The following is a 22770-nucleotide window of genomic DNA, read 5'->3' as shown; positions in this document are numbered from 1 at the left end:
AAGGGGAGAGACAGAATGGGGTAAACTATCTCATATAGAAGAGGCAAGGAAAAATGGTTAAAATGGAGGGGAAGAATAGGAAGGCAAAAGGGAATGGCTCAACCTTATTCTCATTGAATTTGGCTCAGGGAGGGAACGACATACACACTAAACAGGGTAGCTCACCCTACAAGAGAGTAGGTGGGAAGGGGATAAGAGGGGGCATGATAGAAGGGAGGGCAGGCTGGTGGGGAGGGAAGTTAGAAGTACTCACTTTTGAAAAGGGATGGGATCAAAGTAGAGAACAGAATAAGTGGGAGGTGGGATAGGAGGGAGGGAAATATAGTCAGTCTTTTACAATATATATACTACGGTAATGTTTTGCATTAGCTACACATGTATAACCTATACTGAATTGCTTATCTTCCCAGTAAGGATGGGTGACAAAGGAGGAAGGGAATGAATCTGGAATTCAAAGTTTTAAAATCAAATGTTAAAAAAAAAAAATATATATATATATATATATATATATATATATATATATATTACTTTTATTAATACTATTTTACATGTAATTGGGAAATAAGATATACAGGTACTGGGGCATAGAGATCCACCATGCCCTACCGGAAAAGTTGAAGGGGGTATGAGAGAAGATATGGGAGAGAGCAGACTGGAGGAGGGGATAAACTGTGGGACTGCTATTTTGGGGTGGTGGGTAGGGGAAAAACGGGGAGAAAATCTGTAACTCAAAATCTGGCGGAAATGAATGATGTAAATCAGAAGTTATTAAAGCATTTGAAAAAAAAGATGCTCACTTGATTATTATTTCTCAGATAAACTCCCTGAGAAAGTTGTATACATTTAGTGCCTTCATTTTTATCCTCTCACTCTCTTCTAAGCCCCCTACAATATGCTTTCGATTTTATCATTTTGTTCTTTCTAAAGCTATGAATGATTTCTTTCTTAATTGTCAAATCCAATGGCTTCTTCTCAGTCCTCATTCTTCTTGACATCACTGCATAATGATATTAATGTCACTTTTTCCTACTGGATACTCTCTAGTGCTGGTGATACTGTTCACTTAGTTCTCTTTCTACCTGTCTGATAGCTCCTTCTCAGTCTTCTTTGCTGTTCTTTATGCATGTTATTCTCACTGATGGGAGTCTTTTAAGGTGCCATCCTGGGTCCTCATTTTTGCTTCTTCTACCCTATCTTATTTAGTGATTTCATTACTTCCAATGGATTTAATCGCCTATCTATTCAGACGATTCCTAGACCTATATATATATATCCAGCCCTAGCTTCTTTCCTGACCTCCAGTCCTGCATTAACAGATCTGCCTTTCTGATACCCCAAACTAGTTATCTAGTAGGCACCTTAAAATTAATATGATCAAAACAGAACCCATTATCTTCACCTCACATCTCCCTATCCACACTGTTCCTCTTCCCAACTTTCCCTATTATTATACAGACTACCATCACATTACTCAGGATCACCTGTTGTCATCCTCAACTCCTCACTCTACCTCACTATATTATTAGTTGCCAAATATTACAATTTCTTTCTCTACAACATTTCTCTTGTATATCCTTCTCCTTCATGGATGGAGCCACAACTCTCATTTGGATCCTCTTGCCTGGACTAGTCTTCTGGACTCAAGTTTCACCTCATTCTAACTGCTCCTTCATACAACTGCCAAACTTACTAATCAAAAGCATTTATCAGATCATGTCACTGCCTAGTCAAATAAACCCCAATCGTCTCTCACATCTTTCCAGTCTTCATATATTTTACTCCTCTCCACAAATTCTGTGATTCAGCAACTCTGTACCTTCCTACATAGCTGTCCCCCATGCCTGGAATGATTTACCTCCTCGCTTCCAACTCAAATTTCCCTGGCTTCCCTCTCAGCACAAATTCCACCTTCTGCAGGTCTTTCGCAGGCCTCCCAGCTACTAATGCCTTCACTCTCAGATGCATTCCTACTACAGTTATGTACCTTGTATGTACTTAAGTTATTTACATGTTATCTCCCCCATTAGAGTATTATTTTTTTTTAAAGCAATCAGGGTTAAGTTAAATAACTTGCTCAAGGTTACACAGCCAGTTATTTCTGGGTTTGGTGCTAAGTATCTAAGCCCAGATTTGATCCCCAGGTCATCCCGACACTGGAGCCGGTGCTCTTACTCGCTGTGCTACCTGGCCGCCCCCCATTAGAGTATTATTAACTCCTAGAAAGCAGGATTGGTTTTTTTTTGTTTGTCTATAATACTCAGTACAGTGCCTGGCAGCTTAATAAATAACTGTTGGCTTGATTCTAATCGATAAGCATTTATTAAGTAAAGAAAGGCTAACTGGCATACTAGATAGAGAGCCAGACTCAAAGGCATAATCAAGAAGGATTTACTAAGCATGTAGTATATGACAGGCAATGTACGAAACACTAATGAAAAACAAAAGTCTCTTCTCTTAAGGAGTTCACATTTAAATATGGGAGACAACAAGTAAATAACTATGTACAAGCAAGATATCATAAACAGAAGGAAGGTACTAGCATTAAGGAAGGCTTCTTGCAGAAGGTGAGATTTTACTTGCGACTTGAAGGAAGCCAGTGAAAATGCTGAGAGATGGAGTGGTTTGTTTAAGGAACAGCAAGGAGGCCAGTGTCAATGGATCACAGAATACATGGGGGAAGAGTAAGGTGTAAATAATGCAAAGGTGAGACACCACTTCACACCTATCAGACCGGCTAATATGACAGAAAACAAAAATGATAAATGCTGGAGAAAATGTGGAATAATGCATTGTTGGTGGAGTTCTGGAGAGAATTTTGGAATTATGTGCAAAAGGCTATAAAACTAGGCACAGCCTTTGATCCAGCAACACCACTACTAGTTCTCTATCCCAAAGAGATCATAAAAATGGGAAAGGGATCCATGTGTACAAAAATATTTACAACAGCTCTTTTTGTGGTACTCTAGAAGAAACTGAGGGGATGCCCATCAACTGGGGAATGGCTGAACAGGCTGTGGTATATGAATGTGATGGAATACTACTGTGCTATAAGAAATGATGAGCACTGGGGCAGCTAGGTGGCACAGTGAGGACTGGCCCTGAGTTAGGAGGACCCGAGTTCAAATTTGGACTCAGACTCTTAACACATACTAGCCATATGGCCTTGGGCAGGTCACTTGACCCCAACTGCCCTGCATTCCTCCCTCCAAAAAGAAAAAAAAAAGAAATGATGAGCAGGCAGATTTCAGAAAAACCTGGACTTACATGAATTAATGCCAAATGAAGTGAGCAGAACCAGAACACTGTACACAGCAACAGCAACATGGTGCAATTAATCAACTATGACAGACTAAGCTTTTAGCAATACAATGATTCAAGATAATTCCAAAGGACTCATGATGGAAAATGCTATCCACATCCACAGAAAGAACTATGGGGTCTAAATGTAGATCAAAGCATACTATTTGCACTTTTTTTGTTTTTCTTTCTAGTGGTTTTCCCCTTTTGTTCTGATTCTTTTTTCACATGACTAATGGGGGAATATTTTTTTTTCTTAAGAAGCTTACATTTTATTGAAGGAATACAGTAGGGATGTAGATAAAGCACCTCCTTTGGGCTACCCCTTCCAATTCCACACTTGAAGCTACTTATCTAATGTAGAGGTTCCCCTTCAGATATGGTTCTTTCTAGTAGAAAAGAACACACGTACAGACGTGGCCAAGGCAACTCACAACCCGGATGATCTCTCTTCTCCTGGTGTTCTCCTGTGGCTCCTTCTGGAGGATATCTCCTACAAGTTATTCTGCTTAGATTCCCAGGCCTTCTCCTCTCTGCCAGGGGTGGCATCTCTTACTGGGTAAACAAGTCACTCTGCTACAAGAAAGAGAAATCCCCTCCTTCCCCCTCCTACTCCCCTCACCAAAGTGGAGCAAGGGAAAAGGCAAAAAGAACAGTTTGGGGGAATATTTTTAATACTGCATATTGTATCTGTTAAATAGTAAATACTGTATTTCATATTTTAGATTGTATATGTATAACCTACATCAGATTGCTTGCTGTGTTGGAGAGGGAGAAAAAAGTAGAGAGAGAAAGAATAAAAAAAACAACAACAATGGGGGGTGGAGTCAAGATGGCGGAGTAGAAGCAGGACCTCCCCGCTGCTCTGGCTTCCACCTTCCCCAATCCATGTAAAAAGGGGACTTTTTTAAGGACTTTAAGGACTTAAATACTTAGCAAACTTTGGAGCTGCAGAACCCACAAAATGACACAGAGAAGCTAACCTCCCACTGAAGACAGCCCAGCAGGCCAGCAGAAATTGGCCAGCACAGTGCTCTGGGAGCAGAGCCCAGCCCGACAGCAAGACTAGCACCAGGGCAGGCCTGAACAGCCACTGGCCAGAGGGACTCCAGATCAGCAGCAGCTGTGGCCGTTTCCAGATTTATCAACACATAGATGTGAAGGACAAAGTGAAAGGTCAGTGCAGTCTGGACTTTGGGACCCAGTAAGTGGGAGCGTGTGGCTTTTGCCCCTGGGGTGAGAAGCCACTGAGATGGGGGCACAGCCAGCCAGCACCATGTGGCAGCTTCAGCTCCTGGCCTGCAGAGTGCAGGGGGACCAAGCACCTGTCTGAGGGGTAATCGCTCTTGCTTTAACCTTCTTGGATCTGGATTGCAGTCTAGGGTGGAGGTCCTGCAGTGGCAGCTTGTCAGAGCATGTGGAGACCTCAGAGAGGGCACCCATCTAATACCTCCAGCATCTGAGAAAACCCAGAGTTTGGGATGAAAGCTCCCATGTCTGGTGGCAGAATCCTCCTGTGGCAAAAAGCCCAGGGGTCGAGTGACTGAGGGGCGACATGACCAGGCAAAGGAAACAAAGAAGACAGAAGATTCCAACATTAGACTCCTATTTTGGGGACAAAAAAGGAGCAAAGCATGGAATAGGAGGAAGACAGTGAAGTCAGAACTCCTGCACCAAAAGCTTCAAAGGAAAATACGAGCTGGTTACAGGCCATAGAGAACCTTAAGAAGCAGATAAGAGAAGTGGAGGAAACATTGGAAAGAGAAATGAGAACAATGAAAGAAAATAATGAAATGAGAGTCAACAGCCTGATTGAGAAAAATCATACCTTAAAAAAAACTTACTCAAATGGCAAAAGAGGCTCAAAAAGGCAATGAGGAGAAGAATGCCTTAAAAGCTGAATTTGCCAGATGGAAAAAGAATCTCAAAAGCTCAATGAGGAGAATCACTGAATTAGATTGGAGCAAAGGGATGCTAGTGACTTTAAGAGAAATCAAGATGCTGTTAAACAGATCCAAACATATGAAAGAATAGAAGGCAATGTGAAATATCTCATGGGAAAAACCACTGACCTGGAAAATAGATCCAGGAGAGATAATTTAAAAATTATTGGACTACCTGAAAGCCATGATCAAAGAAAGAACCTAGAAATCATCCTCCAAGAAATCTCAAGGAAAATTGCCCTGATGTTTTAGAACGAGAGGGCAAAATAGAGGTTGAAAGAATCGACCGATCACCTCCTGAAAAAGATCCCAAAAAGAAAACTCCTAGGAATATTATAGCCAGGTTCCGGAATCCCTGGATTAAGGAGAGAATATTATAAGCAGCCAGGAAGAAACAATTTGAATATTGTGGAAACACAGTCAGGATAACACAGGATCTTGCAGCTTCTTCATTGAAATTCTGGAGGGCAGAGGAGCTGGGATTAAAACCAAGAATCACCTACCCAGCAAAACTGAGTATCATGTTTCAGGGAAAAATATGGTCATTCAGTGGAATAGAAGACTTTCAAGCATTCTTAATGGAAAAATCAGAGTTGAATAGAAAATCTGACATTCAGATACAAGAAGAGAAGCTTGAAAAGGTAAACAGGGAAAAGAAATCATAAGCCACTGATCAAAGTTGAACTATTAACATTCCTACGTGGAAAAAACGATAATTGTAACTGATGAAACTTTTCTCAGTATGAAAATAGTTGAAGGGAACAGAAATATATATATGTATGTGTATGTATATATATATATATATGTCTATATCGGAGGGTATACGGGCGTATGAATACATATGTGAATGTGTGTATATATGCTTACAGGTATACATAGATAGAGGGCACAGGACCAATTTAATATCGTGTTTCCCCGATAATAAGACCTATCCCGAAAATAAGCCCTCCCCTTACTGTGTAAGATTCCTCTAAAATAAGCCCTATTGAGACTGCTACTGTAGTGACAGTGATCCCTTGCTCTACATGCTACATTACGCTACCCTCTGTATGCACCTTCCCTCCCCCCCCGGTGAAATGCATGCCGCGCTACGAGCTGCATCCAATCAGAGCTGCAGCAGTGAGCGCGTCATCCTGTTCTTTACCAGTGATTTGCTTATTGAATAAAGGTACATTTTTTTGTTCACATTTACCTGTTTATTAAAATTGCTGTCAATATTCATTAAAATAAGCCCTCCCCTGAAAATAAGCCCTCTCGTGTTTTTCTGTCCAAAAAATTAATAAGACAGTGTCTTATTATCGGGGAAACACGGTAGGAAGGGATGATACTTATAAGGTGAAATTAAGAGGGGAGAGAGGAATATAATGAGAGGACAGGGAAAGAGACAGAATGGGGTAAACTATCTCATATATAAGAGGCAAGGGAAAATTTTTACAATGGAGGGGAAGAATAGGAAGGCCAAAGGGAATGGCTCAATCTTATTCTCACTACATGTACAATCTATACTGAACTGCTTATCTTCCCAGTAAGGCTAGGTGACAAGGGAGGAAGGGAATGAATGTGGAATTCAAAGTTTTAAAATCAAATGCTTAAAATTATATATTATTATTAATCTTACATGTAACTGGGAAAGAAGATATACAGGCACTGCAGCATAGAGATCCACCATGATCTACTGGAAAAGTCTAAGGGGGTATGGGAGAAGATATGTGAGAGAGCAGATTGGAGGAGGGGATTATCCTGTGGGACTGCTATTCTGGGGTGGTGGGTAGGGGAAAAACGGGGAGAAAATTTGTAACTCAAAATCTGGTGGAAATTAATGATATAAATCAGAAGTTAATAAAGCATTTGAAAAATGAAAAAAGAAGAAAAAAAGGAAAAAATAAAAAAAATGAAAGTGCTAAAAAAATTTTTTCCATGAAATTGTGGAAAAGTAAAATTTTAAATAAAAAAAAAAAGGCTGTTCTAAGAAAAAAAAATACAGATGAAAACATTAAAAGGACCAATCTTGATCTCAGAGAGCAATGTACCAGGCACTGTGCTAAGCACTGGGGATACAAAAGGATGTAAAAGACAATCCCTGCCCTCAAGTAGTTTAGAATCTAATGGCAAGGAGCTTAGAATCTAATCAAAGAGATAACAAACAAACAAATATATGCAAAGCAAGCCATATAGAGGATAAATAGGAAATAATTAACACAAAGAAGGCACTAGAATTAAGAGGGTTTGGGAAGGCTTCCAGTTAAAATTAGGATTTTAGTTGAGAATTAAAGGAAGCCAGGAAGGTTAGCAGTACAAGTGGAGGAAGAATGGCATTCTCGGCATGAAATAGAGACAGAGGGAATGCTCAGAGCTCAGAGATGGAGCACCCTGTTCCTGGAACAAGGCCAGTGTCTCTACATCAAAGAGTACATGTCCGCAAAGCTAAGATAGCGGAGTAGAAGCAGGAAACTCTGAGCTCCCACCACAACCATATTCAATACCTGTAAAATATGACTCTAAACAAATTTTAGAGCTACAGAACCCACAAAGTAACAGAGAGACAAATCTCCAGCTGAAGCTAGCCTGGCACATCGCAGGGAAGTGTCTATCACACCAGGCTGGGAGCCAAGCACAGTCTTGCATGAGCAGCACTGAACCAGGGGCAGCCCTGACCCGTGGCACAAACTGGCCAGAGCAGACTTGCCAGACTTTTCAACCAATAAATGCCAAAGAGAAAGTAAAAGGTCAGTGGAGAACTCTGTTGGAAGAGCAGTCCAGCCCCTGCAGAGGCGTGGCTGCCAAGTGACTGCCTCCAGAACTCCTGGCCTGCAGATCCTAGGGAGACCAAGCGACCATTCAGAAGGTAATCATTCTTGTTTTGACCTGCTTGGATCTGGGTCTCAATCTTGGGCTGTGGTCCTGAGGCAAGAAACCAGTGTGCCAGAGCTTGTGGTGGCTGTAGAGGATGCCCTCCTCAGACCTCTGACAACCTCTGCAAAAATTCCAGCAATTTGTGACAAAGCTCTCCACTCTGGAAGAAGAGTTCTACCAAGGCAAAGAGCTCAAGAGTCAAGTAATTGCCTGGCAAGATGAGCAAGCATAAGAAGCACAATCAGACCACAGAATCCTCTTTTGGGGACAAAAAGGATCAAAACATGGAACCAGAAGAAGTTAACAAAGTCAAAACTTCTGCATTAAAAGCTTCTGAGAAAAATATGAACTGGTTACAGGCCATGGAAGAGCTCAAGAAGGATTTTTTTTTAATCAAGTAAAAAAAAGTGGAAGAAAAATTGGGGAGAAATGAGAATGATGCAAGAAAATCATGAAAAGCAAGTCAACAGCCTGCTACTAGAGACCCAAAAAAATACTGAAGAAAATAAAACCTTAAAAAAAGACTAAATCAAACGGCAAAAGAGGCCCAAAAAGCCAATGAGGAGAATGCCTTAAAAATCTAAATTGGCCAGATGGAAAATTTCAAAAACTCACTGAAAAGAATAATTCCTTCAAAATTAGACTGGAGCAAATGGAAGCTAATGACTTTATGAGAAATCAAGACAATATAAAACAGATCCAAATAAATGAAAAAATAGAAGGCAATGTGAAATATCTCACTGGAAAACCACTGATCTGAAAAATAGATTGAAGAGAGATAACTTTAAAATTATTGGACTACCTGAAAGCCATGATCAAAAAAAAAAGAACCTAGAAATAATCCTTCAAGAAATTCTCAAGGAAAATTGCCCTGATATTCTAGAACCACAGGGCAAAATAGAAATTGAAAGAATTCACCAATCACCTCTTGAAAAAGGATCCCAAAAACAAAACTCCTAGGAATATCATAGCCAAATTCCAGAGTTCCCAGATCAAGGAGAAAATATTATAAGCAGTCAGGAAGAAACAATTTGAATATTGTGGAAACACAATCAGGATAACAAAAGATCTAGCAGCTTCTACATTAAGGGACTGGAGGGCTTGGAATATGATATTCTGGAGGTAAAAAAAGCTAGGATTAAAACCAAGAATCACCTACCTAGCAATACTAAGTGTAATGCTTCATGGAAAAATATGGTCATTCAATGAAATAGAGGGCTTTCAAGCATTCTTGACGAAAAAACCAGAGCTGAACAGAAAATATGACTTTCAAATACAAGAGGCATGAGAAGGTAAACAGGGAAAAGAAATCATAAGCCACTGATCAAAGTTGAACTATTTACATTCCTATATGGAAAAAATGATAATTGTAACTGATGAAAGTTTTCTCAGCATGAGGACAATCGAAGGGAATAGAAATGTACATACATACATATGTTTACATAGGAGGATGTATGCATATATAAATACATGTGAGTGTATGTATGTGTGTACATGTATACACAGAGGGCACAGGATCAGTTGAATAGGAAGGGATGAGATCTAAAAAATAAAATTTAAGAGGTGAGAGAGGAATATGAGAGAAGGAGATAGGGAGAGATAGAATAGGGTAAATTATTTCATATAAAAGAGGAAACAGAAAACTTACAATGGAGGGAAAGAACAGGAAGGTGAAAGGGAATGAGACAACCTGATTCTCATTGAATCTGGCTTAAGGAGGGAATAACATACACACTCAATTGGGTATCTTAACCTATGGGAAAGTAGGGGGGAGGATATAAGGGAGGCCAGATGGGGGAGAAGATAGATAGAAGCACACACTTTTGAAAAGGGACAGGGTCAAAGTAGCAAATAGAATAAGTGGGGGGTGGGATAGGATGGAGGAAAATAAGAGTTTTTCACAATATATCTACCATGGAAATGTTTTGTGTACTACACGTGTACAACCTATACTGAATTGCTTATGTTCCCAGTGGGGGTGCGTGAGGAGGGAAGAAGGGAAAGAATCTGGAAATCAAAGTTTTAAAAACAAAAAAGAAAACAGTGGAAGGGGTGGGTGGTATTTGGGGTTTGATGGTTCAGGGGCATAGGAATGAGGAATTCAGTGGTGGAGGAATGGGGTTTGGATGATGATCTATAGGAGTTCAGTCACTGGGACGTGTAGGTAGTGACCAGATGACCATGAATGTTTACCACAGAATTAAGGGTGCCACTCCTCCTTTGAATGGAGGCTGAAGATCACACTGGAGGCAAACACAAAATAAGATGAGAGGAATATGATCAGATATTTCTGTTTCACAACCCTTCTTCCCTCCAGAGACTGGAGATTAGGCAGAAAAAGAGAGATGGAAGTCGAACCTGCACATCAGGAGAAAGAAGTCCTGTTTGCCACCAACTTTCCTCTTCCTACGATGGACAGGTGTAGTAGATGTACAGTCTGAAGTTAAAAAGTAGGTTGCTCCTTTTTGTACTGGACGTTCACCACATCCCATTTGGGAGATTGGGCTGGCAACAAAAGATGATTACCCTGTCCCGGCACATACAGAAGTCGTTGCTTTGGGGTAGATGGAAGATGCCTGGCCCAGTCCCTTGAAGCCTTTCCCTCAGGGGACACACTGAGTCCAGAAGGAAAAAGAAGGCACAAGATGCTCACATAGTCAGTCTGAGGAGCTATGGCCTCCTCTTGTCACATGGGGAGGTTGGCAATGGGGTGGCAGTGAGATGCAGCAGACACTATGCAGAGAGAGAAGTCTTTTGGGGCAGATGGAAGACACTTGACCTGACTCCTTACTTCCTTTCTTCAGGAGACATGCTGTGCACAGCAAAAGTTGGAAGGCACAAAGTATTTGTGTACTTTGAAGTCTTTTGAGAAGATTGTGAGGCAGTCACAGGAAAGACTAGTTCTTGTTCTGTCTGCCCATAGGTTTGAGGGTGCTGTGCTATGTATACCAAAAGGAAAGCATAATTCAGTCAAAAAAATGTGAGAAATGGAAATCTGATTGGAGATCTCAAGTTCACAGATTCAACCGAAAGGGGCCTTAAGAGGGTGTCAAGTGCAATCATTTAACCTGAAATGACTGAGGCATACATAGAGCAGTTAAAAGTGACTTCCATGTCCAAAACTTTACCCACTATGCCACTGAGTTTTGACAAGAGTAAAGATCAAGAATTGTGGAACCATAAAACTGATCACTGTAACTCTGCTATCAAGATGGCATCATATCCCAAGGATGAGGAAAGTTGGTAAGGATTTAAACAAGCCTGTTGATGGCTCCAGTGGGTCCCTGGGATAAGCATTTACCACAGAAGTCTGGACGTTCTGAAATTCAAGGTCACCAAATGTTTCAAATAGCCATATAAAACTTGGAACAGAGTCCCCTGCATCTCACATCCAGGCAGTCATGTCAAACATGGAGCACTGCTCAGTAAGGCTTATTATGAAGGACAGTTATCCAACAAGCACTGATTTTTCCTTCGGTAAAGTTTTCATGTCAGCTGGAAGGCTAATGGTTGGAGTCATCTAGAGGGTAGGTAGACCTGTGTATAGGAGTCCAGAACATAATGCTGATGAATTAACTAATGGATCTGGTTGTATTTTACTAGATACAAAGTTTGTAGTGTATGGAAAGGCCTGGGGAGGGGGGAGAAGTTGATTCTTCAGTAGCCCAAATTTGGGCTTTTGCTAGTGCATCTGCCTACATTGTGAAATGTGGGAACAGAATAGTAGTTTGAACTTTAACATCAGGTTGATCAAAATATTCTAAACTCTTATGGCTCATGCTACTAATAGGATACTGCACTCCTTTAAAATAGGCTATGTCTTGTGTTTTCAAATACCATGTTGTTTTCTTCTACTTCAACTTGTGAGACTAATACACACAGGGCCAATGCACAGAAGCCAAAAACTGAGTAGAAGGTAAGCTTCTTAATGACAAGGACAATTTAATTTTTGTCTTTGTATCCTTTGTATCTAGCACAGTGCCTAGTACACAGGTGTTTCAATACATGTTTGCTGGTTTAATCTGAATGGACACCCTTAATAAAAGGATTTGTTTTGTGATGTTTGTATTCAACCAATGGACTGTACTTGAGAACCTAGAGGGTCACACGTGACCTCAGGGCCACTGGTTTAGACTAAGGGATCATAGCATTTTAAGGGTACTCATGCTTAGTCAGAACTCTAAAAGTCCTGGAGTCTCCAAGTCTAAGACCAGGACATTAGTGGGAGCTATACACAAATAACCAGGGGTACAAAACTATATGGATGCATTACCAGAACATGTCAAAGTGATTATGATCATCCTAGATTCTTCTGGGCGTCCTATGACACAAAAAAGTTATGAACCTGATCTAGGTTGTAAAATTAAAACTTGATGTGGAGTACCCCTGTTCTGATACATCAATTTTTAGATAGTTTGGTCATGACTATTCATGATCAATTAACTTATTTGTATGTAATATGTACTCCTTGGTAATTTTAAAAATTTGGACACCCTGAAATCTATGTAAGCGCCTCTTAATCTAGAACAAGAGTTCATAACCTGGGATCTGTAAATTTGTGGGATTTTTTAAAAATATATTTTGATAACTGCATTTCAGTGTAATTGGTTTCCTTTAAATAGGGTAAAACCTATGTATTTTATATTATGCATTAAAAAATATCATTCTGAAAAGCAGTCTGTTTTACTAGACTGCCCAGTGGTCTATGACCCAAAAAAGATTAAGAACTCCTGGTCTAGGGACGGCCAGGTAGTGCAGTAAGAGCGCCGGCCCCGGCATCAGGAGACCCAGGGTCGGTTCTGGCCTCAGATACTTAACACCCACACAAAATAACTGGCTGTGTAACCTTGAGCAAGTTACTTAACCCCAACTGCTTTAAAAAAAAAAAAAAAACTCCTGGTCTAGACAGAGTTGGAATATTCGACTCCCGACGTTGTGTCCCTCCAAAGGCAACAAATCATTGTGTTACCGTGTTTCCCCGATGATAAGACACTGTCTTATTAATTTTTTTTTGGACAGAAAAACACCAGAGGGCTTATTTTCAGGGGAGGGCTTATTTTAATGAACATTGACAGCAATTTTAATAAACAGGTAAATGTGAACAAAAAAAATGTACCTTTATTCAATAATGAATTCAATAAAGAACAGGATGACGCGCTCACTGCTGCAGCTCTGATTGGATGCAGCTCGGAGCGCAGCGTTTCACGGGGGGGGGGTGCATACAGAGGGTACCGTAATGTAGCGTGTAGCACAGAGGATCACCTTCACTACAGTAGCAATCTCAATAGGGCTTATTTTCGGGGGAGGGCTTATTTTAGAGGAATCTTACACAGTAAGGGGAGGGCTTATTTTTGGGATAGGTCTTATTATCGGGGAAACACGGTAGCAACCTTGTCTGGGGATCTGAGCCCCCTTTTCCCTTCCCACACTGAAATCATAGTGTAATGGAACTGCAATTAAAAGTCCCGAAGCCCCTGTAGGAACCTCCCCATATTTTTCAATAGGGGTTTTTCCCCCATGAAGCAAGGGGTGGCTTAACAGGCAGTCGGTCCTACTGGGAGGACATAATGAAGGCAGAACTGGCTTTGGTCACAGTGCAAAGCATGGAGCTCAAAACACACTAGGCAGAAGACAGTTATCTCTGTCCATTCAGTGTAAAATCCTGGGAAGGCATGCTGACTTAGTTATTAAATTTGGGCAAAATACTTAACCTCTTTGAGCCCTGGTATTATTGTCCTTAAAATGAGAAGGTTAGATGAAAAGATCTCCAAGGGACCTCTGTGCCAGCTCTAAATCAAGCTTCTCAAGGTGGTGCATAAAGCTTGGAGCTTCTCAGAGATGGGCTGCAACTCCAAAGCCTCTGGTGCCCTCTGCTGGGGGTCTTGCAGGTTAACAAGCAGCTTAGCAACTGCTGGCTGTAGGCAGGCTGGGTACAGTGTCATCTCTTTGAGTACTTGTTAACTATCTCTCCCCTGAAACCAGAGATTTGCATAGGATCCCTATCCACAAAGTCAGTGAAGTGACTACATGATACAATAAATCTTACCTAGATTTTGGTCTGTGTCCCCTGTCTACATGCATTGTCCCCCACTCTTGGATCTTCAGTGGGTTCTAAAAAATAAATCTTTCTCAACATTTAAAGACAAAAATTTAAAATTTGAAATTAAATCAACTTTTACGATTAAAAAATTCCTTCAAGTTAAAAAAATCCAACATTACTTTTTTTTGGTATTTCAAGTTGGAACCTCTAATTTTATCTGTGCATATCTATCTTTCCACTAATGCCAACTATAAAGTTTTCCATGTCTTTTTGGAAATGCTACATGAGCTACCAATATGCTAAAAGGCATTTTGTTGTAAAGACTTCACATGTAAATGCTTTTCAAATTATCATTAGCAAGAAATCATCTTGACAACAAAAATCAAAGAAATCAGTTTTAGTCTGCTCCTGTTGTACAGCTTTTAGTCACATCTCTAATTCCATGAATTGAAAAGTCAGTGCATAAAAAGGAACAATGACAAATGATTAGCTTCAATTTCTACATTTATGTTGTTTGTTTTTCACTATAACTTCTTGAGAGAAGCAGTGTGATTACAGTGGACAGAGAGCTGGTTTTGGAGTCAAGAAGCCCTGGGCTAAAGTCTGGGCAGTATATTTAACCTATGGGTGCCCCAAGACTATAAATTATAGAGCAGTTGCTGAATTGCATTGGGCAGGGTGTTCTTTACTAGGCGCTTCCTCTACCAATGAATTCACAGATCCCCACAAAAACAAACAAAAAATCCCGTTTAATGTGGCTTTCTTTATATTTCATGTCAATATTAAAATAAGTGAAAAAAAATTATTTGAAGTTTGTACTGCTTAAATCAAATAAATGTATATAAACATAGTATATGGCTATATAATTTCTGTAGCCCACAATAAAGAATCAGATACATTACAAGATCTAAGTTAAGAAACTCACTATCTCCATATATATATGTATGTATGTATGTATGTATGTATGTACATACCCACATATTCATATACATATGCCATGTAACAACTTATATTCTTTCATCTAGTAAATATTCCTTTGAGAACAAAGCCCTAGGAACAACTCATAGAAAAAGTAACTTGTGGAGAGAATTTCACACCCATTTTATTTTGTCTGGATTTTACTGGCAGAGGGGGCTCCCCAACAAGGATATGCTCTCAAATAATTCAGATCACTACTATTCTTCCATTTGTTTGTTGTCTTAATTGCTTGGAGCACTGAGAGGGTAACTTGCTCAGGGTATCACAATCAATAAGCACCAGAGAGAGGTCTTGAATTCAGGTCATCCTGACTCTGTTATGGGAATATAAATTTAAGATATTCCCTGCCTCTAGGCCCTTTGATAAGCTTAAGTGCACCTGGAGCCTGTGGCAGGTGGCTTGTTTTTTAGGAGATACTTTGTGACTGAGCGGTGGGTCAAGAAGGTGGTTACATTCTTTGAGCCTGGAGAAGGCTATATAAACCCTGATGTGAGGTTTTGTTTTGGGGCTCACTTTAAGAAGTGTTGTGTGATTTGACAAGAGGATACTCTGGGCAGCCATTGAGAGCCCCCCCAGCTTTGAAAACCCAGATGTTGATGCTTCCCTCTCTGGTAACTGTGACTAGGTATGGATGTATGTAATGGTCAGACAGTTGGAGGCCTGTCTGCTTGAAATGTTTCTGTCTTCTGAACCTCCCCTCTGTGCACTATGCCATGTTCCTTCTCTCATTATTTATAATAACATTTCTAAGCAATTCAAATGACTAATAGCTGAGAAAAGTTTAAATTAACAATAGAGTTTGACTGCTAGAAAGTACACAAACTGTTGATATGTGAAAAACAACACAGAGAATAATGCTAACTGGAAAAATGCAGGGCAATATGGTGGACAAAAGTGTTTACAAGCATATAAAAACAAAAGCACTATAGATACGAAAAATACAGGATCACAGGTTTGGTACTGGAAGGGATCTCAGCTAGCTCAAACTACTCATTTTACATATGGAAAAACTAAGGCCCAGAAAAATTCCCTAAGATCATAAAGAGAAAATAGTTATAGGTACTGTAAATGTTTATTAGGTTATTTTTTTTTCTTTAAGGTTGTTTAGCTCATTTTAAAAGTCTCTCTCCTCTTTCTGCTCTTTTATTTGCTACCACCTTAGTCCAAGCCCTCATTACTCTTAAGCACAGATTAGCTTTATAGGTTAACAAGTCTCTCCACCTCTATCTACTTTGATCTACTCTCTATTTTCAATCAAACCTGTAGTTACCCATCAGACAATGAATCCACTAAGGTATACAAGCTTGTTATGATCTAAAAGCAAGAAGTAAAAGTATTGGGCGGCTAGGTGGCACAGTGAGTAAAGCATTGGCCCGGAGTCAGGAGGACCCCAGTTCGGTTCTGGCCTCAGACACTTAACACCCACACACAAAAACTAGCCATGTAACCTTGGGCAAGCTACTTAACCCCAACTGCCCTCCAAAAGGCAAAAAAAAAAAAAAAAAAAAGTGAAAGTATTTATACCAACAAAAAATATAGTTCTTTAAAATACTGTATGCCACTGTATCCCAGGAAGATTTGTGTCAAAATTTGAGCATCCCATTTGCCAACAGTACCTAGTAAGCTGCTGAATCCACAGGATGTATTTAATGCCTGCTTCAATGACTGTAAGTTCCCCAAACAAAGCAATATTATATCACAATGTCATGCAAATGCCAGTTTCATCTTTCACTAATGTATTTCTGTAGGTCAACTTTTGTGACTGGCATCATATAAGTAATATTTCTATAAAGAAACTTGCTATGACTCAGCACAAATATATATGATGCTAGTCAGTGTAAGTTGGGAAATGAGTGTTGCATATTATTTGATGGTATCTTAAACTTCCACTGGGGCCTTATTTTCACAAGTTCATTGTGGAATGGAAGTGATGTTGGGTTCTTAAAGTTTATGTCAGTACAAAACAAGTTCTGGCAAGAGCCACCAAACTGGAAGGCCTTTGAGTACCAGCCTAGCAACAGAATCTGTATGTTGTCCAATGGCCTCCCTAGATAAATTGAATGAAATATGTCACCAGAAAACTGCAGACTAGGTAACTGAGTCTTTTGACCAGAGCAAGGTATGAAGACCACTATGGCATAGTAAGATATCTCATTTGTGTCAGTATCCACAATGATGAACTAACTCTTTTGAAGTTACTATGATAAGGTATACTTTAAAAACTAGAGGAAAATCAACTTAGAACTGTGTGAACAGTCTAACTTCTTATATCATGCTTTATCTCTAAGTAGTTAATCTTTAGGGGCTGTATGGACTCATGAATACCAAAGATATTTATTACTGTAGTAATAATAAAAGGTATTACTGTAATAGTAAGTTGTGTTTATATTGTATACATGTACATACACATGTATTATAAACACTATCCAACTATACTTGTGAAGCTATAAAAATTTTGAAAGAAAATGATTTTAGAAAATTCAGGTGAAGAGATAAGTTTTAATAAGATATATAAAGCATTAGTTACTTGAAGTTTTTGATAACTCTTCTGGCCACAAGGTGAACTTCTGAATAAAAAAAGTGAAGACTGCCCCATTTTAAAGTTTTCTACTTGCATACTCAAAGACATTGTAAAAAAGAAAATCAAGGAAAGTAATATTTTTAACACAAAGATAATATGGTGGTATGAAAAGAACACTGAACTGGAAATCAAGAGACCTGGCTCTAGAGCCTGCTAAGGAAACCACTGCTTTGTGACCCTGGACAAGTCAACCTCTGGAGAACTCGGGTTTATTCATTTGTAAAATGAGAAGGGTGGACTATGAGAGGTCTCAGCCAGTTCTAAAATCCTGTATGTACCTACCACCACCTTTCATATATTCTTTATGTTTGGAAAGCTTTTTCTCCCAGTTCTGGTGAGAAAAAAAAGCTATCAATTCCATCAAGTTGAAATACATGGCTGGTTTTAGAAACAAAAGATGACGATTCTGTTAACTGAAAATGCTAAAGACCCAGGGAAACAGGCAAATTCTAGTCCCGTTAATATTCTCAGCACGGATATGAGTGTTCAGACATGGATTACCGAGCTATTTCACTGTAAATTAGGCCTAACAGCACCTATCACCATGGTATATTTAGTGCCTGGATGCTGACAACTCGGGGCCATGCTAAGACAACATAAAAGCATATGCACCAGCGGCTTTCAGGGCTCTTCCAGGAACGGTGGGAAAGTTCTCATTCTCTGGATGAGCCTGGGATCACAAGGCAGCCTAGACGATGAAAGACTGGAACACAACACGGACCCCGATTGCTGCCTAGGTGCCCTCAAACCCTCACCTGGACTGTTCCTTCTTCCTCCCTCTCCCACCTGTCAAAACCCAACTCCAGCTGGACCCCTCCCAGCGGGCACGCAAAGGGACGAAGGTTCAACTTTTACCCTTCTCCCACCCCTGCAAGTGTCCCAAGAACCACCTTTATCTGGAGGATCAAAGAAAGCTCCGGGGTCCACACCCCTCCCCCCCGCCGCGCTCCCGTTCAGCTCGGCCCAGTGGCAGGCACGGCCGCCGGCGAGAACCACGCTGCTCTCCACCCCCCAACTCGAGCCCCGGACCCCGACGGCACGGAGCCCGGCTAGGGCACGGGCGGGCAGTGCCCCCTCCGCTCCCGTCCCCAGCCCCGCTGCTGCACGGTCCCCCGCCCATCCCGGACATCTGAGGCGCCCGTCGCCCACCCTGGCCCCGCTCTCCGCCTCAGCTCGACCGAGAGAGGTCCCTTACCCCGCAAGCTCCTCCCGCCGCTGCCGCTGCTCCCGCTGCCGTCACCCCCACCGCCGCCGCCGCCGCCTCCCCCAGCGCCGCCGTCCGCTCCGGCGCCGGCACTCCCGGCCATCCTCCTCCTCCCGCCGCCGCCGCCGCCGCCCTCTCAGCTCCTGTCACACACAGGCTCGGGATCCGCGACTGCTCCGGGTTCCCCTCGCCGCCATTTTGACTCCTCGAGAGAGAGCAGGAGGGGCTCACTCGGCGCGGCCCTCGGGGCGCCTGCGCGGCGCTGCGGAGCCGGCCGGGAGGGAGGGACTGAGGGAGGAGGAAGAGGACCTCCCCCGCCCCTTTCGCCCGTCGCCGTCGCCGTCACGTGGCACGACGCTGGCGGGCGCGTCCCAGCGAGGAGGAAACGCGTTCTGGGAGCAGAAGGGGGGCATCCAGGGGGCGGGGAGTGCTTTCCAGGGAAAGGGAAGAGGGAGGTGTGAGGGAGCCGGATGGCGAAACCGAGCTTTCTTCTCTCGCTTCGTTTGCAGTCTGTGCTCGTCGCGAGTTGGCTCCTCTAGGCCGCAAAGTAGAACGTTGACTAAACATGAGAGCAGAAGCTTCACACTTTGTCCCCCAGAAGCGGGTTTGGTTGTGTTTAATCAATCTTGAAGTGCAGGGAAGCCTAGTCGAGGAGGACGCGCTGCCTTTCCTTGGAAAAGTGACTTTTTTCTTTATTTTTTTTTTAAAGGACAGGAAGCTTTGGAATCTTCCTAGATAGATTTCGACCGCAGTGATTTTTAGGTACTTAGCTATGTGTTCAGTCACATTTTAGAGAGCAAGCTCTCTAAAAATACATTGTGTCGCCTGATCCTCATAGGTGTAAGTGGGTTATCCCTTAGCTTAAAGTGTGAGAGAACCAAGGATCAAAGAGAGCCTTGGATTGTGCTGCTTATGTTTAACGAACTGCTTTTCGGGAGAAAAAAATGTACTACACCATGCTTTTAAGAGCATTTTAAATGCATTCTTTACATTTCTCCCCATCACTTTGTTAAGTCTAAGCAAAGAACAAAACTGATAAATCTAGCAGCATTTGCAGATTTCAGAAGTGTAAGAGCTAATGCTCACATTGAAACACTTATCAATCAGCTCTCTTGCAAATCTGTTTGAGCTGGCTCCAGTGAGCGCCTGGAGAGAGCCAAAGTGATCCAGCTAGGACAGAAACCCAGATCTTCTGATTCTAAGATTTGTGGTCTTTACATGGTGGGACCTTTCCTTATTCAGATATCTTGCATTTGTATATATCTAGACTTTAGAATCTTCAAAGATTTAAAATACCGGATTCATAAAGAGCAATAAAATTGTAGACTGGTTTTTCAATGACACCAGGAGATTAGTGTGGAACCATAGCTTTCCTTATGATTCAGAGCTCAAAATGTCCCTAATTTCCCTCCAACATGCCTTAATAGTCTGTGGTTTCCTGTTGGCTAAACTACAGTTAAGTGGGGCCTGGTGGAAGTCAGAAGACTTCTGTTTGGATGCCTCTGCCAATCACTGATTGTATGATCTTGGGAAAATCAGTTATTAACAGTACCTCATGCAACTCCCTAAAGCTGAAAGTTGCCTGGCAGGTAATGATCTGCATAGGTAAAAGGAAGGGACTTCTTTAATGAGAGTTTCTTAATAGATGGAATTGTAAGCCTTTCCAGGTCTTCCCAGCTACTAGAGCCTTCCACTCTAAGGTTATTTTCCATCTACTCTGTATATATTTTATATTTTGTCAGTTGGCAACATTAAGCACCTTGTGCCAGGCACTAGGAATATTGTGCTATGCACTGAGAATACAGAAAAGGAAAAAAAATAGCCATTGCTCTCAAGGAGCACTAATGGAGGAGACAATTGTGTACATACAAGATATATAGAGAATAGATTGCAAATAATAGAGGAAAAGCACTAGAAATAAGGGGAGGGTGGTATCTAGGAAAGGCTTCCTGTAAAAGGTGAGATTTTTTTGCTAGGATTTGAAGGGAGCCAGGGAAGCCAGGAAGTAGCTACTGATAAAGAATGAGAGCATTCTATGCATGGAGGACAGGACAGCCAAGGAAAATGTTTGGAATGAGGACATGTGGCTTCTTGTTTGAAAAACAACAAGGAGGTCAAGAGTACAGGGATGTAAGGTATAAAAAGATTGGAAATCTTTGAAAGGCAAACAGGATTTTATATTTTATCCTGGAGGATCTACTACGGGAACTTATTGACTGTGCACCTAAGGAAGATCTCTGACAACTGAGTAGAGAATGGACTGAAATGGGAAGAGACTTGTGGTAGGGAGTTGGGAGAAATTAATACTATATTATTATATTAATAACTATTAATTTGTGGTCCACCCTTTTCTTTCCATTTCTGTTAAAACCCATCTCCTAAAAAGGTCAGTCTCTTGAAGGGCAAGGCTAAGTGATGAGTTTGCTTCCTAGTCTTCCAGGCACATGCTCATTAACTCCACCCAACTGGGAGACCTAATTTCCCTTTAGAGTATGAACAGAATCCAGTCTGTGTGAGCCTTTTCCTGAAGGAGGAACCCCTTTTCCTTGGTCCCCTCCATTAGAGTTTAGGGCAATCTAGGTAATGAAGGAGAAAATTAGCCAGAGAGGTCCACATGGTCCCCTGCCCAGCTACCTTGAGGCTGCTGATCAAGCCACATTCTCAGCAGGAGGAGCTGAAAACTTTTAGCCCAACTCCTCCTTAGATGTCCATCAAGCAGAATTGATTTTCACATGTCGGGGGAATTCCCTTTCAGAAGGGATTTAAGGCTTTTCAGGATCTCCCCTGGCATCTTTCACTAAGAGAAACCACTGACCATCAGCTAGCCTGATTAATAAATTGATTATTAATTACCCAGAAACTCTGTCTCAGGGATTTCATCTCAGAATTCAACTAGACGGCCATTGCAATAGTCCAGGAGCGAGGTGATAAGAGTCTGCACTAGGGTGATGATAGTGTCAGAGGAGAGAAGAGAACTATAGAAGAGGTATTACAAAGGTAAAATCAGGCTTTAGTAATGTTGGATATGAGGGGAGGGAGGGGTCAAGACAGAAGAGTCAAGAGAGTCAAGGATAACACTTAGGTTTTGAACCTGGGTCACTAGGAGCATGATGGTACCTTCAACATTAACTGGGAAGCAGGGAGAGACGGTTTTGGAGGAAAGGAAATGAGTTCTATTTGGACATGTTGAGTTTAAGATGTCTATGGGACATCCAGTTCAAGATGTCCAGTAGGTAAGTAGGAAATGCAAGATTGGAGGTCAGAGACTTTCCAGTTGTAGATTTGGGAATCATCAGCATAGAGATGATAATTAAATCTATGGGAAGGGATAAGATTATCAAGTCCAATAACAAAACATAGAGGGAGAAAAGAAGAGAGACCGGAACAAAGTCATGTGGGATACACCTAGATTAGCAGATGTGACCTAGATGGAGATCTAGGGAGTAAGTAAGGGAGTAAACAAGGGAGTAAGAGACAGAGATAAGTAGGAGAACCAGGATATGGTATTGTCATAAAAACCTAGAGAGAAGAGCATATCATTGAGAAAATATTAAAGACTATATTAAAGATTACCCAGAAGTCTGTAAAATAACTACACAGCAAGCTCCTACCAAAATGGTAGCAACATTCCCACTTGTCCTAGAGGTTCTTTAAATCTGGAGCCTGAAAATTGAGCCATTCCTTACAGCCTTGAAGAGCTCAGTAAGCTATATAACCAAAGGATTCGGAGCAATTTGCAACCTGCCACCACTTTGTGCAGAGCAGACTTTAGTGGAAAGTTGAATCGTAGAAAGACCTCAAACAATACAAATTGTGGCCAAACAGGAGCTCAGCATTCCATTCAAGTCTGCAAGAGCAGTCAGAACCTGGCCCT

At 41.3% G+C, this 22770-nt stretch overlaps 1 protein-coding gene across 4 annotated transcripts in view; it reads right to left on the bottom strand.

The window, feature by feature from the left end:
• BTBD7 (BTB domain containing 7) overlaps positions 1-19139 on the bottom strand; it is a 109019-nt gene extending 89880 nt beyond the window's left edge. For 3 of the 4 annotated variants that reach the window (XM_069086024.1, XM_069086023.1, XM_069086025.1), the window contains exon 1: positions 18888-19139. The gene's annotated coding sequence lies outside the window, so the exon portion shown is untranslated. The remainder of the gene's footprint in view (positions 1-18887) is intronic. The other variant, XM_069086026.1, reaches the window with a different exon arrangement.
• Positions 19140-22770: the final 3631 nt, after the last annotated feature.

This window comes from Petaurus breviceps, unplaced genomic scaffold (assembly GCF_028583685.1).
Source record: "Petaurus breviceps papuanus isolate PSGF00001 unplaced genomic scaffold, PetGlider_PUasm1.0 177, whole genome shotgun sequence".
In the NCBI taxonomy this organism is placed as follows: domain Eukaryota; kingdom Metazoa; phylum Chordata; class Mammalia; order Diprotodontia; family Petauridae; genus Petaurus; species Petaurus breviceps.
The sequence above is the reverse complement of the archived record's forward strand: the minus strand, read 5'-3'. Positions and strand labels throughout refer to the sequence as shown.